We start from the raw sequence: 13465 nt of genomic DNA, 5'->3' as shown, positions 1-13465 counted from the left end.
CAAAGAAAGTAACTTTTAGAACCTCAGTGTCTGTTTACCCTTCAAAAGCTATTTGGGCTACTGAAGATATTTGTACATCTTTTTTAACTAGTCTGAAATCACACTCATTATGTTTAAAGGCAAAAGGAAAGGAAACATTTCTCTTTAGTCCAACTAATATTTCAGCTATCAAATCAACAAGACACTCGCTTTAATTACAATGCTATTTTCAATCATATCCCAATTTACCTAATTTTAATACAAATATCCCACTATTAATACCATCAGTGTCTAAACTTCAGCATCTTCTGAGAGTCTAACACTCCTCACTTATGCAGTGCTCTTTTTAGTCCCGAATTCACTAGTGCTGGGTCTTATGTCACAAGGCAACAGAGATCAGAGTCATTCTTTGGGGAGGAGTGTCATGTTTGTGGTTGGAGGCTTTTCTGCAGTCTGGCAGCTGTTTTGGATTATTATTTATGCATATTTTCTCACACATTCTACTTACCTACACTTTCTGATCAGATTAAGCTTGGCTGTGTCCACTGTGGTGGTTTAGAATAGAATAGAATAGAATAGAATAGAATAGAATAGAATAGAATAGAATAGAATAGAAAAACAGGTTGGAAAAGACCTCCAAGATCACCAGGTCCAACCTATAATCCAACACTATCCAATCAACTAAACCATGGCACCAAGTGCCCCATCCAGTCTTTTCCTAAACACCTCCAGTAATGGTAACTCCACCACCTCCCTGGGCAGCCCATTCTAATGGCCAATCACTCTTTCTATGAAGAACTTCTTCCTACCATCCAGCCTAAACCTCCCCTGGTGCAGCGTGAGACTCTATCCTCTTGTTCTGGTGCTGGTTGCCTGGGAGAAGAGACCACCCCCCCACCTGGCTATAACCTCCCTTCCGGTAGCTGTAGACAGCAATAAGGTCTCCCCTGAGCCTCCTCTTCTGCAGGCTAAGAAATCCCAGCTCCATATCAGTAGCCAAGAAATCTACAAACACATTGCATTGAGTGTTTTGCATCTGCAATGCATTAATGAAAGCTGATGGTGGAGCCAAAACCAAAAGGTTCTTTTCTGGACCTGTTACTTACAAAGGAGTAAGAAACTATTGTGGATTGAAATCTGGGAGAAACCTTGGCTTCAGTGAATGTGAGATGGCCGAGTACAAGTTTCCAAAAAGAGGGAACAGTGCAAAAATCAGAACAGAACTCCTGAATTTCAGGAGACCAGACTTTATGCTTGTCAGAGGTTTTCTAAAAAAGTTGCATGAAATATGGTCCTAGAGAGAAAAGAGGTTCAGGAGGACTGATTGCTATTCATGGATGACATCATCCAAGCTTGAGTAAGGCCCATCCTGACAAGTGGGACATCAATCAAATGTGTCTGGAGCCCTGAATGGACGAACAAGGAGATATAAGCAGGGAGAGGTAACTTGAGAAGAAGAATATAGAGACACTGCCCTATTGTGCACTGACTAAGTTAGGAAAGCCAAGGCTCACTTAGAATTGAATCTTTCAAGGGATCTGAGGAGGATTCTACAGGTACTTAAACAGCAAATGCAAGACTAGGGAAAATATGTGTAAACTTCTGAGCAGAGCACAGAACAGGGAATCTAATGAAAAAGAACATGGGAAAGAATGTGGGAAAGGCCAAAGTACTCAATTCTTTTTTTTGACTCTTTCTCTTAGTAATATCAGCCTTTGGAAATTCTAGGCCCCTGAGATGAGAGGAAAAGTATGAAACAAGACTTGCATTTTATAGATGAATTAAGTTAAAGAAACTGATGATTTCCACTTATAATTCTTGAAGGAGGTGGTTGATAAATATTGTTGCTGCAAGGTTACTCTTAATTATCTTTGGAAGATCATAGAAGTGGGGTGGAAGCTCCTGAAGACTGGAAGAAAGCAAATGTCTTTCCTATCTTCACAATATGCAGAGAATAACAGGGCAGCCAGCCTCAGCTCAGAGCCAAGGATAGTGATGGTACAACTAACTCTGGAAAATATTTCCAAATATATGAAAGACAGTGAAATGATTAGGAGTAGTCAGCACAGATTTACAATAACCAACTTAACTTCTGCAATGAGGTGGTGGTGTGGTTTAAATCCAAGTGGCAGATAAGCACCACACAGCTACTTGCTTGCTCCTTTCTTGCTTCCTCATAGGAGAGGAGAAGAATCGAAAACAGAACCAGAGCATGCTTGGGTTGATCAGCTGAGAACAAGAGGACACAATCTCAAGCTGTGCCAGGGGAGGTTTAGGCTGGAGGTTAGGAAGAAATTCTACACAGAGAGAGTGATTACCCATTGGAATGGGCTGCCTGGGAAGCTGGCAGAGTCACCGTCATTGGAGGTGTTCAGGAGAAAACTTGATAGGTGCTTGGTTGCATGGTTTAGTTGATTAGGTGGGTTGGATAATAGGTTGGATGTGATGATCTTGAAGGTCTCTTCCAACCTGGTCTGGTCTATTCTATTCTATTCTATTCTATTCTAAAAGCAGCTCTACAGAGAAGGAGCATTACAGCCCCTAAGCAAAGAAAGCCAGCATCCTTCTAGGCTGCATTAGAAGGAGAAGCATTGGCAGCAGGTTGAAGGAGGGATTCCTTTTCCCTCTACTCTGCCCTGGTGAGACCACATCTGGAGTGCTGGATCCAAGTCTAGGCAGATTGCTTCTTTTTTCTTGTACAACTTATGCCAGAAGTGCTCGCATGCTGCTTATAGATGAAGTAATGCATCTGGATATTATACAGCTTAATATAATCCTGTAACAAATAATATGCAGTACTGTATTCGCCTAACCAACAGAACCAACATACCTAGCTAAACACTCTCATTTTAATGCAAATCAATATTCATAATTTATAAGATTCATATTCTGAATTGAATTGCATTAAGTGAAAATATTGCTGTGAATAGACTAACACTTTAAACATGATTATATATCTATACTGCATTTTCAAGCTCACTGGAAAAGGTGGTTCTTTCATGAGCACTTTCATTCTAATGCAATAGCAAATTTCTTGGTTGTTTTGTTGGTTTGGGTTGGTTGGTTGGTTGGTTGGTTGGTTGGTTGTTTTTTGCAGTCAGGCCAAATTACCTGAAGAAAACCCTACTGTCTGACAAAAGCAATTGAACACTAAGCTCGCTGTTTACTAGCTTTCATCCTCCTGTTCATAAACAGACTGAAAACCCAGGTGATCAGTGGAATACATTTTGGTTTTATTTATTCCCCCTGTGTCAGACTAAAGGACAACAGAAAACAATCATTGGAAAGGAATATAAATATAAAAACCAATACCAAACTCAAGATTTTCTGATTTTTTTTTCTATTTATTTAAAACAACACACAAATGATTAATCATTACAATTATTAAAAACTCTATTTTTCTCACTGAAAAATAGAATCATAGAATTGATAGGGCTGGAATGGACCCCAAGGATCACCTAGTTCCAACCCCCCTGCTATGGGCAGGGACCCCACACACTAGATCAGGTTGCTCAGAGCCACATCCAGCCTGGCCTTAAAAACCTCCAGGAATGGGGCTTCTACCACCAGAAGACACAATGAAAAGAAGAGCATGTGGTTGAAATAATAGTTACATCATTTACATGCTGTGAAATACTGTGGAGACCTATCACATAAGAAAGGAATGATAATTACATATTTATAAGAAAAAATGCTTCGACATTGAAGCTTGTATGTCATGTAAATATTTAACAATAGAGAAGGACTTGAACTTGGTTTTTTATTTAACATGGAAATCATGAGTAAACAAAAGGAAGGGTGGTGTAAATTTTGTTCTTCTTTTTCTGGTTGTTTTGGATTCCACAGTGTAAATTTTTCATCATGGGCAAGATTTTTTAGGTTCACTCTTTTTTATTTTTTTCTTTTTTTTCCTTTTTTCTTTCTTTTCCTTTTAATTTTTTTTCCTTTTAAAATTTTTTTCTTTTTTCATTTTTTCATTTTTTCCTTTTTTAATTTTTTTTTTCTTTTTATTTTTCTCTTTTTCCCCTAAACAGCAGAATAAGCTACAGGGGGAAAAAAAAAGATATATTTTAAATTAAGGTTATTTGTTTGATACCAAAATTTTAAAACAGAAACTACAGAAAATCTAAGGTTAAGGATCAAGTGTGGTAAACTCCAGCTTTCTAGTTAGATAAGGCAAATCAGTAGACTTTTTGTCTAGAAAAAAATAAATGTGAAAATAAATGTGAACATCCAATCAGATGCTGGGCTGCATCAAGAGAAGTGTGGCCAGCAGGTCAAGGGAGGTGATTCTCCCCCTCTACTCAGCTCTGGTGAGACCCCACCTGGAGTACTGCCTCCAGTTCTGGAGCCCCTATTACAAGAGGGATATGGAAGTGCTGGAACGTGTCCAAGGCTCCCAGGTGACCTAATTGTGGCCTTCCAGTATCTGAAGGGGGCCTACAAGAAGGCTGGGGAGGAACTTCTCAGGATCTCAGGTAGTGATAGGACTAGGGGGAATGGAATGAAGCTGGAGGTGGGGAGATTCAGGCTGGATGTGAGGAGGAAGTTCTTCACCATGAGAGTGGTGAAGCCCTGGAATGGGTTGTCCAGGGAGGTGGTTGAGGCCCCATCCCTGGAGGTGTTTAAGACCAGGCTGGATGAGGCTCTGGCCAGCCTGATGTAATGTGGGGTGTCCCTGCCCATGGCAGGTGGGTTGGAACTAGATGATCCTTGTGGTCCCTTCCAACCCTGACTGATAATATGATACTTACCTAAATGTACTCTTCAGAGTATTTTTAAAAGTTTATCTCCTGTATGTAGGCATATTCTTTCATTGAAAGTTCTTTTCCTGGTAAAATCCTAAGCACAATTGTTTCACAGGTCTATAGAGAGGGCAAGCAGCAGGATAAGGCTTAGTTCACATAAATAGCCAGACTCTTTCTTGAAAATAATGCTACTTATCTATAATGATGTTCAGGAGATAGTCCAATAGTGATGCCTTTTCACTAATGTCAGTATTTAAAGACATAAAAAAATCTGATATTTGAAAATCAGAGTTCCTTTCCATAAAGTGCCTTTTTTTGTCCTTACCTCTTCTGAGAAAGAAGCTTAGTTTTTAGACAGCATCATGCTTACAGTTTTCATCTGAGGTAGCTGCAGAATCATCTTCTAATATCTTTCATGGAAAAATCAGAACAGTGGCTTATTGAAATTTTAAACTAAATTGAGTCTGCAAACTATGGACTGTACAGAGGGGAAGTGAAGTAGGAAGTAATTTTATTTTATGAGAACACTGAAATACAGCCTTAAATAAGAAGTCACTATTATTATCTCCATTAAGCATATAATACATAAAAGGGATGAAAAGGGGAAGTCATGATGTTCCTCACAACTGAGTTATTCACTCAGGGAGGTATTTATTTCTATTACTTATTAATATATTTACCACATTTCAGTGACTCTTTCTGATGAAAGTTGGAGCAGATTTTACACTACAGAATCTGGAAGAATTTTTACCTCTCTTGCTTTTCATCCTAAGACTCAGTTAGATGAAACAGCTCAGAGTCAACACTTTCTGTAAAATCTCTTTTGTAACTTCCTCATAAACTCCATCATGCACCGTATAAGTTGTTGTTCCCCTGGATAGACAAATACAATTTTGAATAGTTGGGGGTTTTTTGGACAATTTACACATATGAACTAAATCTATACTTTCTTGCTGAGTGGACTGTATGAAGTGAAAAGCACATTCATCTCTGTAAGTAGGGTGAAAATAATTGATTAGTCTAAGTTTAGTTTTATAGAGATTTATATTTCTAAAATGACACTTCACTAACCATTGCATTCCTGGGATATGTTAACAGAAATAAATAGTTAATTTGTATGTGAGAAGATGACCTATATCCTGAAAGTATAGCTTTTATTTATCAGTACAAAATTCAATCCTTATGTATATTTGCTGAGTGCAGAAAATTATAGCCTTACAGAGAATAAAAAAAAAAGAAAGAAAGAAAGAAAAAGGAGAAAAAAAAAAAAAGACAAGAAATATAAAGATCTGTAAAGAATGAAATGAATAATTACTCTTACTTAGCATTGTTGCGCAGAAATAAAAATCACCTTGAGATGTTATAAAAGTTATAGAAAAAGTCTTGTAGCAATGACTATGCTCCAAGACATGCCACCATATATGTAATAGCATGATATATCTTTAGGATCAGCAACGTTTCAAGTCAAAAATAACCTCCTGGTGACAAAGGTCAGGCAAGGACTAAGAACCTGGAGTTAAATGCAGCCTCTCTGGCAATGGGCAGAGGGTGCATGTCTGAAGATCCCAGATGTGGGATCTCTCACTGCTTTTCTTCACAATCTTGTGATTCTCCCATCGGTCTGATCTGGATTTACAAAGCTGCACTATATCAGACCCAACATTGAACACTGGTATCCAAAACTCTGGCAGGGGTCAGCATTTGCAGAGCCACAGAGGAAACCCCTTTTTTTAGCCTGGTCAGGGCAATCAGAGCCTGTTGGCACATTATAGGTTCTGACAAATTTCCCATTAGCTTTGAAAATAGTGCAAAATATAAGATAGGGCATTTCACTGTCTTTTGTCATCCTGGACTGAGTATGTTCCTACTGGATTGACAAAGAATTGCCTGTGCATAGGTGATCAGTCTTATTTTGTTGTTGTTTCATTAGGATACTTTGCTATTAGGGAAGTGAAAAAGCAGAGTTTGTTGCTGATTAATTTGCTCCCACTATCACTCTCTTTCTCCTGGGAGAAACAAGACAACATTGTGAGGCTGACAGCTATGATGGAAGACTTTCATATGTCTCAAATACAATTTTTAATTTGTAACAGGAGTTTTTCTATTAAAATATCATGTCCATGGAGGAGCAGGAGGATAGGAGAGAGTGTAGGAGGGAGGTACATGATGAAATTGTACCTAGCCGTACATGCAGTGTTAGTGCAAGGTTAATATTTCCCATAATTTCTACTTCTTAAAAGCCCTATTTCCTTCCACCAAGTGAAAAAAACAGTAAATGACTAATTGATACTCACCTATCACATTTAGTAATGGAATCCTTGGTGACAATGATCAAGTAATTCCAAAAATAGACAGACTGAGGCAGTAAATGGTAACATATCATTCTGTACGCAGATAATACGCTGCTGCTATTGATAGCAAAGTCAGTTGTTGACCTAGTCAGAACAGTATATTCAATACGAATCCTGATTGCCCAGAAGATCAATAAAGACAAATCTATATCCAAGGTCATAGTGATGTGAAGTATAAAATTTGAGTGGCTTGCACTTTTAGATTTTTAATGAAGCATATATAAAAAATAAATTAAAAAAAAAAAAAAAGTGTAAATAAACAAGGACTTTGTCCTACAGTTTCTAGTCCAGGAAAGATTGATGCAGTTTGCAAAGTCACCTTCACATGATTTTTGTATTTGTTGTGTTGCCTTGTCTCGTCTATTTCTCAAAAATTGTCAAAGATTATTAAAGATTTTATCTGAGAGAGAGAAAGTGGTCTCGGTTCACTATTAGATAAGGTTAGAGATAGGTTGTCCCTTTTCAAGCAATCTCACTGGGCATTTATGCCTCCGGGCATAACATGTCACCTTCATACCTATATATATCAGTTTATAGTTCTATGCAGTCTGAATTTCAAATGGATCATCAGTCTTTTTAAAAGTAGTGAAAATGCATTTAGTACCTAATGAAAAAAGAATCCGAGGAGATGAGAAATGTAGAATGGACTAGCGCAAAAAGATAAGTGCAGCTTTTATGTAATCATGGATCATATTTGATCCTTTGTAAAAGGGCTAAATTTGCTTCTGCACTATAGGTGCAGAAGAATATATCTTTGAGCTTAATTAAATCCACCCAAATGTAAATCAGTGTGTCAATTTCAGGCTGCGCCTAGAACATTTTCCACAGATCTTGAACAGAAAGTAGTAGAATGTAAATAAATTACCACTGGATGTAAAAGGGAAAATAATGATAGGTTCTAAATAATACCATTCGACAGATATCTAACATAAAGTTAGTTTTGCTCACAAATTCTCTCTTTTTTTGCTTCCTTTGCTCTGGCTTCTGCTGGCTTTGTTAACCTTGAATGTGTTCTTCTTGTGGTTAAGTACTGACAAGTGACTTTCTGCTCTTTCTCTTCTTTCTCTTGTCCTGTGTACAGGGGGAAGGAAGGGAAGAGGGAGGGGGAAGATATTTGTAGCCCCCTGGTTTTGTCCAGGGGGAGTTCTTGTGTTGTTTATAAATTGTATACATATGTAAATATTGTATATTGTGTATATATTAATTGCATTTCATATTTCAATTGTCAGGGTTTTTTTCTCAAAATATAGCTTAATTGGCTTTCAACTGAGCTGATCTGGCAATTTTATGTTGGGGGTGGGGGGAATTTCAACCCACCATAATCAGGAAAATGTTATAGTTGGTAGAAGTCTAGTCAGTGATTCATGTAGTAAAAAATCTGACAAAAACACCCCTCTCCAATTAATGTTAAATACGGTTTTACTGAGTGAGTTACAACAGTAGCTGAACTAAAAAATTATATTTTTCTCCTTCAAAAAGGCTTTTGTGTTCGTTCAGCCCAAGAGAGACATCCTTACTTGCAGTACTGGCTGGTACATATTGCTCAGGGCAAGCCTTCTTTAAGATTGATTACATCCGTACCGGTGCAAAGGACTTGTCTCTGAATCTCTGCTATAGGACTGTAGTGCTATGGGAAACTGTGCCACAGTGTGCCTGTAACATTTGTGTGTGTTGGAAATGGCCAGTGTGAGAAAAGTGTTACACCTTGAGTGTATTGATATGGAGGATTATGAAGGTGAAAAGAACCAAGCCCAGTTATTAATCCCATTGCCTTTTCAGACAGGTCTTTATTGCATCTGTCCTGGCCTTGACTTAAAAGTTGACAACCATAACAGTCAAAAATTGTACTAAGGAAAACTCTAGTGATTACTCAATCAGAGTATCAGCAATCAGAAGTCTAATAAGAGGAGTTCCATAAGACTCAATCTTACATAACAAATAGTCTTAAAAAAGGGTGTCATAATACTAAGTTGCATTAAGTTGTGTTATTATATATTATATACTTAATTCTGTTGACTATGTCTATTTCCTAAATAAAACTTGATAAATTATGGGACTTGATAAATTAGGGGACACAGTCTCAGGCTGCGCCAGGGGAGGTTTAGACTCGAGGTGAGGAGAAAGTTCTTCACTGAGCGAGTCGTTTGTCATTGGAATGGGCTGCCCAGGGAGGTGGTGGAGTCACCATCCCTGGAGGTGTTCAAGAGGAGATTGGACATGACGCTTGGTGCCATGGTCTAGTCATGAGGTCTATCGAGACAGGTTGGACTCAATGATCCTTGGGGTCTCTTCCAACCTTAGTTATACTGTGATACTGTGATACTGTGATCTCTGATTGTGTATTCTACTGTAAACCTGATGTTTCACAGGGCTAGCTCCTGCTATAGCAGGAGCGTGCCTACCCTGATCTGAAGCTGCTACCAATTGAGCTTAGAAGTTTTTTAATTGACAGTGATTGTAATTACTTGAAGACCATATTGGAAGAGAGAAAATAATGCAGGTTTGTTTTGCTAATGCTTTTTAAAAATTTCAGTTTACTGCAAGTATATGTTGGTACTGTATGAAGGCATGTAGAGGTACTGCAGAGTGCAAGGCCTGATGAAATAGTTCTGGAAGACTGAAGGGGGCAAAGAGACAGAAGCTTGGATTTGTCAGAACAGTACTCCAGTTTTCACAGAATCATTAAAGCAAGAAGGGAATTGTGAAATTCACTTAGTTTCTTCTTCCCTGCTCAGAACAGAGCCATCTAGAACAGGTTGTTTAGTGCAATGGCAATTAGGCTACATATTTCCAGGGATGGAACAATGTTCTGTGCAAGCTCTTCCAGCATTCAATCACTTCCACAGAGAAATTTCCATGTCTGTTTATTGTCTCTGGGCACTGGGCACCACTAAGACTCAGGCTGCTCCTGCTTCTTCATTCCCTGCTCATCAGACATTTATACACATACCCATGGATGCATATCATCAGACCACATGGACCTATGCACCTTCAGGTTCCTTAGGTGGTTTCAGTGCTGATATTCTCCTACAGTGAGTGGTTATTCATTCTCCTAGTGCATGTTTTTACCTTCTGCAATTGAGGTAGTGTGACTGAAGTACTTACTGGTGAAGATATTGAGTGCCTCAGCCTTTTCTTCTATCCTGGGTAACTAGTTCTCCTGTTTCTTCACGAGGGAGTCACTTTCTCCCTAGTCTTTCTTTAATCATTGACATACCTCTAGAAGCTTTTCTTGTTGTTCAGTAAATACCATTTACTGAATAAGACTTAGCCATTAAATTAATGCTTTAAAGGTATTATGGAGGTGAAGAAATCCTTAAACATATTTCAAAAAGTCTTCATGCGCCTAGGAAAACTTTTTATAAAAATACTGCTAAAGTTGAGAGCCTAACTCACACTTGCCTATATCTTTAACTTTAAAGACAGAAGTGGTACTATAGCAGTGTGCAGAATGCACTTGAAGATATTAACTGCAAATGCACTTAAACCAAAATTCAGTGAAAGCCTTTTAATGTTTTAAGATAAGTGCCGGGATCTACACAACAACCCCATGCAGTGCTACAGGCTGGGGTCACAGTGGCTGCAGAGCATCCAGGCTGAAAGGGACCTGGGGGTACTGGTTGACAGTAGACTGAACATGAGCCAGCAGTGTGCCCAGGTGGCCAAGAAGGCCAATGGCATCCTGGCCTGTATCAGGAACAGTGTGCCCAGCAGGAGCAGTGAAGTCCTTCTTCCCCTGTACTCAGCACTGGTTAGGCCACACCTTCAGTCCTGTGACCAGTTCTGGGCCCCTCAGTTTAGGAAGGATGTTGAGTTTCTGGAACGTGTCCAGAGAATGGCAACAAAGCTGGGGAGGGGTTTGGAGCACAAGTCCAATGAGAGGCGGCTGAGGGAGCTGGGGTTGCTTAGCCTGCAGAAGAGGAGTCTCAGGGGTGACCTTATTGCTGTCTACAACTACCTGAAGGGAGGTTGTAACCAGTTGGGGGTTGGTCTATTCTTCCAGGCAACCAGCACCAGAACAAGAGGACACAGTCTCAATATGCACCCGGGAATTTTAGGCTCCAGGTGAGGAGAAAGTTCTTCACTGAGAGAGTCATTCGCCATTGGAATGGGCTGCCCAGAGAGGTGGTGGAGTCACTGTCCCTGGAGGTGTTCAAGCGGGGATTGGATGTGACACTTGGTGCCATGGTTTAGTCATGAGGTCTGTGGTGACAGGTTGGACTTGATGATCTTTGAGGTCTCTTCCAACCTTGGTGGAAAAAAAAACAAAACAAAACAAAGAAAAAAAAGAATTTCAAACATATTTTTGGAAAACACAAAGAAAGCCAATAAAAGTGTGTCCTTCTTTCCCCTGCCCCCTGTTTTTTGGTAGCTATTGCTATTTTTTGGTTTGGTTTGATTTTGTACTGAATACATCAGGAAAAACATACATAAATACATATATAACTGCTGTGTAGGCATTTATAATTCTTCCTTTCAGCAGTATTATAACACTTACTCAATTTGGAAAACACAAATTGCTGGCTGCTTGGTTAGGTGGTTAGCTCCTGTCAGAGTTTGAATGTTTTTCTTTCACTCAAATGTTTAGTAAAAAGATTTATCCAGTCCAAGTTTTAGATTCAAATGAAGAGGAGTCAATCTCCTGATATTTAGGACACTCAGTGAGGATGTAGAAGACACTTCCAAGCTTCCCTTTTTCTGAAAGTTTTATTGGAACTATTCTACTTTAGAAATAAAATTTAATCCTGCCTACCAGTTCAGTAGAATCAGCCAAATATCAGTTTCATACTGTAAATGATTCTGGCAGAATGGAAACTGGATTATATTTTCCACATGAGTGTCACCAATTCTGGGCTATCAGCTAGCTAGACAGATATTTTTGTTCTTGTTGAAAATTTCATGTAATATTTCCAGGTACAGCTTGATGTCTGATTCTATTTCCTTTGTAGAGGTTGTTCTGTTATTTTAATTTCTTCTCTTCAGAGCAGATTTTTTGTTTCATGGCCTCTTCTGTCCTTGAATGCTGCTAAATCAGATCCTGGAAGTAACATCACACATAACAGAATGACAGCACTGTGTGGAGAAAAAAAAAAAAAAGAATGTGATTTTTCTTTTTTTTTTTTTTCCTTGCCACCTTCTTTTTCATCTCCTAACCTTGTTCACAGCATGGGAAATTTAATTCAGGAAAGTGTACATGAAGATGACACAACCCCAGGCTGCAAGTGGATTAAAAGACCAGACCTGTGAGCCTTTCGAAATTTGTTGGTTTATAAAAGCAAGTCTGCCAAACATATTACATTTCATTTACTATTTTACTACAGTTTTAATTTTTGCAGATGTACAATGGTGCTGTGAACATGAATCTGAGAGCATTAATCACTGGTGCTGAAAAATATATGTATTCTGACTTTTCTTATAAAGATCCGCTCAGCCTTGTATATCTTCCCTGGCTGTAAGAAAAAATGGAAGTAGATGAATGCTGACATAGCTGTGATAAATCAGTCAGCTCTATTGCTAAGAGAAATTGGCAGCGGTATAAATAGCCTTTACAAATTCTGCATATCCTCCAGACTCCAACCAATAAATATACCCTCAGTAAATGTATATGTACTCACTTTCTGATTGCTTACTAAAACCCTGTATTTTTTATCTGCTTCATCATGTGACTTTAAAGCAAAAGCTGTGGATCATTTTGTACTTTATTTATTTATTTATTTATAGCTCGACAATTTGAAAGTAAACGATACAGAAGTGTCTGCACTGTGCTCCAGGCACTTTAAGAAAATATTGAAAATGCTGCTTGTAAGCACAAGTTCTTGGAACTGCTCCCACTCCTGAAAAATATTCTTCAAGCAACACTAGAGGGTTGCATGGAAAGAGATAGAGAACAAAAAATAAAATTCTTTTCTGTCTCTTAGAAAATTGCTCCTTTTATTTTTTTTCTTTTCCTATAACAGGATAATTTTCTCTTTACTTGAAATGGAAGGGAGGGGAAGGGAAGGGAAGGGAAGGGAAGGGAAGGGAAGGGAAGGGAAGGGAAGGGAAGGGAAGGGAAGGGAAGGGAAGGGAAGGGAAGGGAAGGGAAGGGAAGGGAAGGGAAGGGAAGGGAAGGGAAGGGAAGGGAAGGGAAGGGAAGGGAAGGGAAGGGAAGGGAAGGGAAGGGAAGGGGAAGGGAAGGGAAGGGGAAGGGAAGGGGAAGGGAAGGGAGGGGAGGGGAAACTGGTGGAAAAACATCAGTGTTTGGAAAGTTTCCAAGTAACCGAGTTTGGTTTTTTCTTTTGTTTTTTTTTTCTTTTTTTTGCATTTTTAAAAATATAGCAATAAATTTCATATCTTTCAAATGTTCTTCTCAGTCTAATCACAGTATCACAGTAACTAAGGTTGGAA

Source organism: Dryobates pubescens, chromosome 7, assembly GCF_014839835.1.
Source record: "Dryobates pubescens isolate bDryPub1 chromosome 7, bDryPub1.pri, whole genome shotgun sequence".
NCBI classification, from domain to species: domain Eukaryota; kingdom Metazoa; phylum Chordata; class Aves; order Piciformes; family Picidae; genus Dryobates; species Dryobates pubescens.
Note: the sequence above shows the minus strand (reverse complement) of the source record.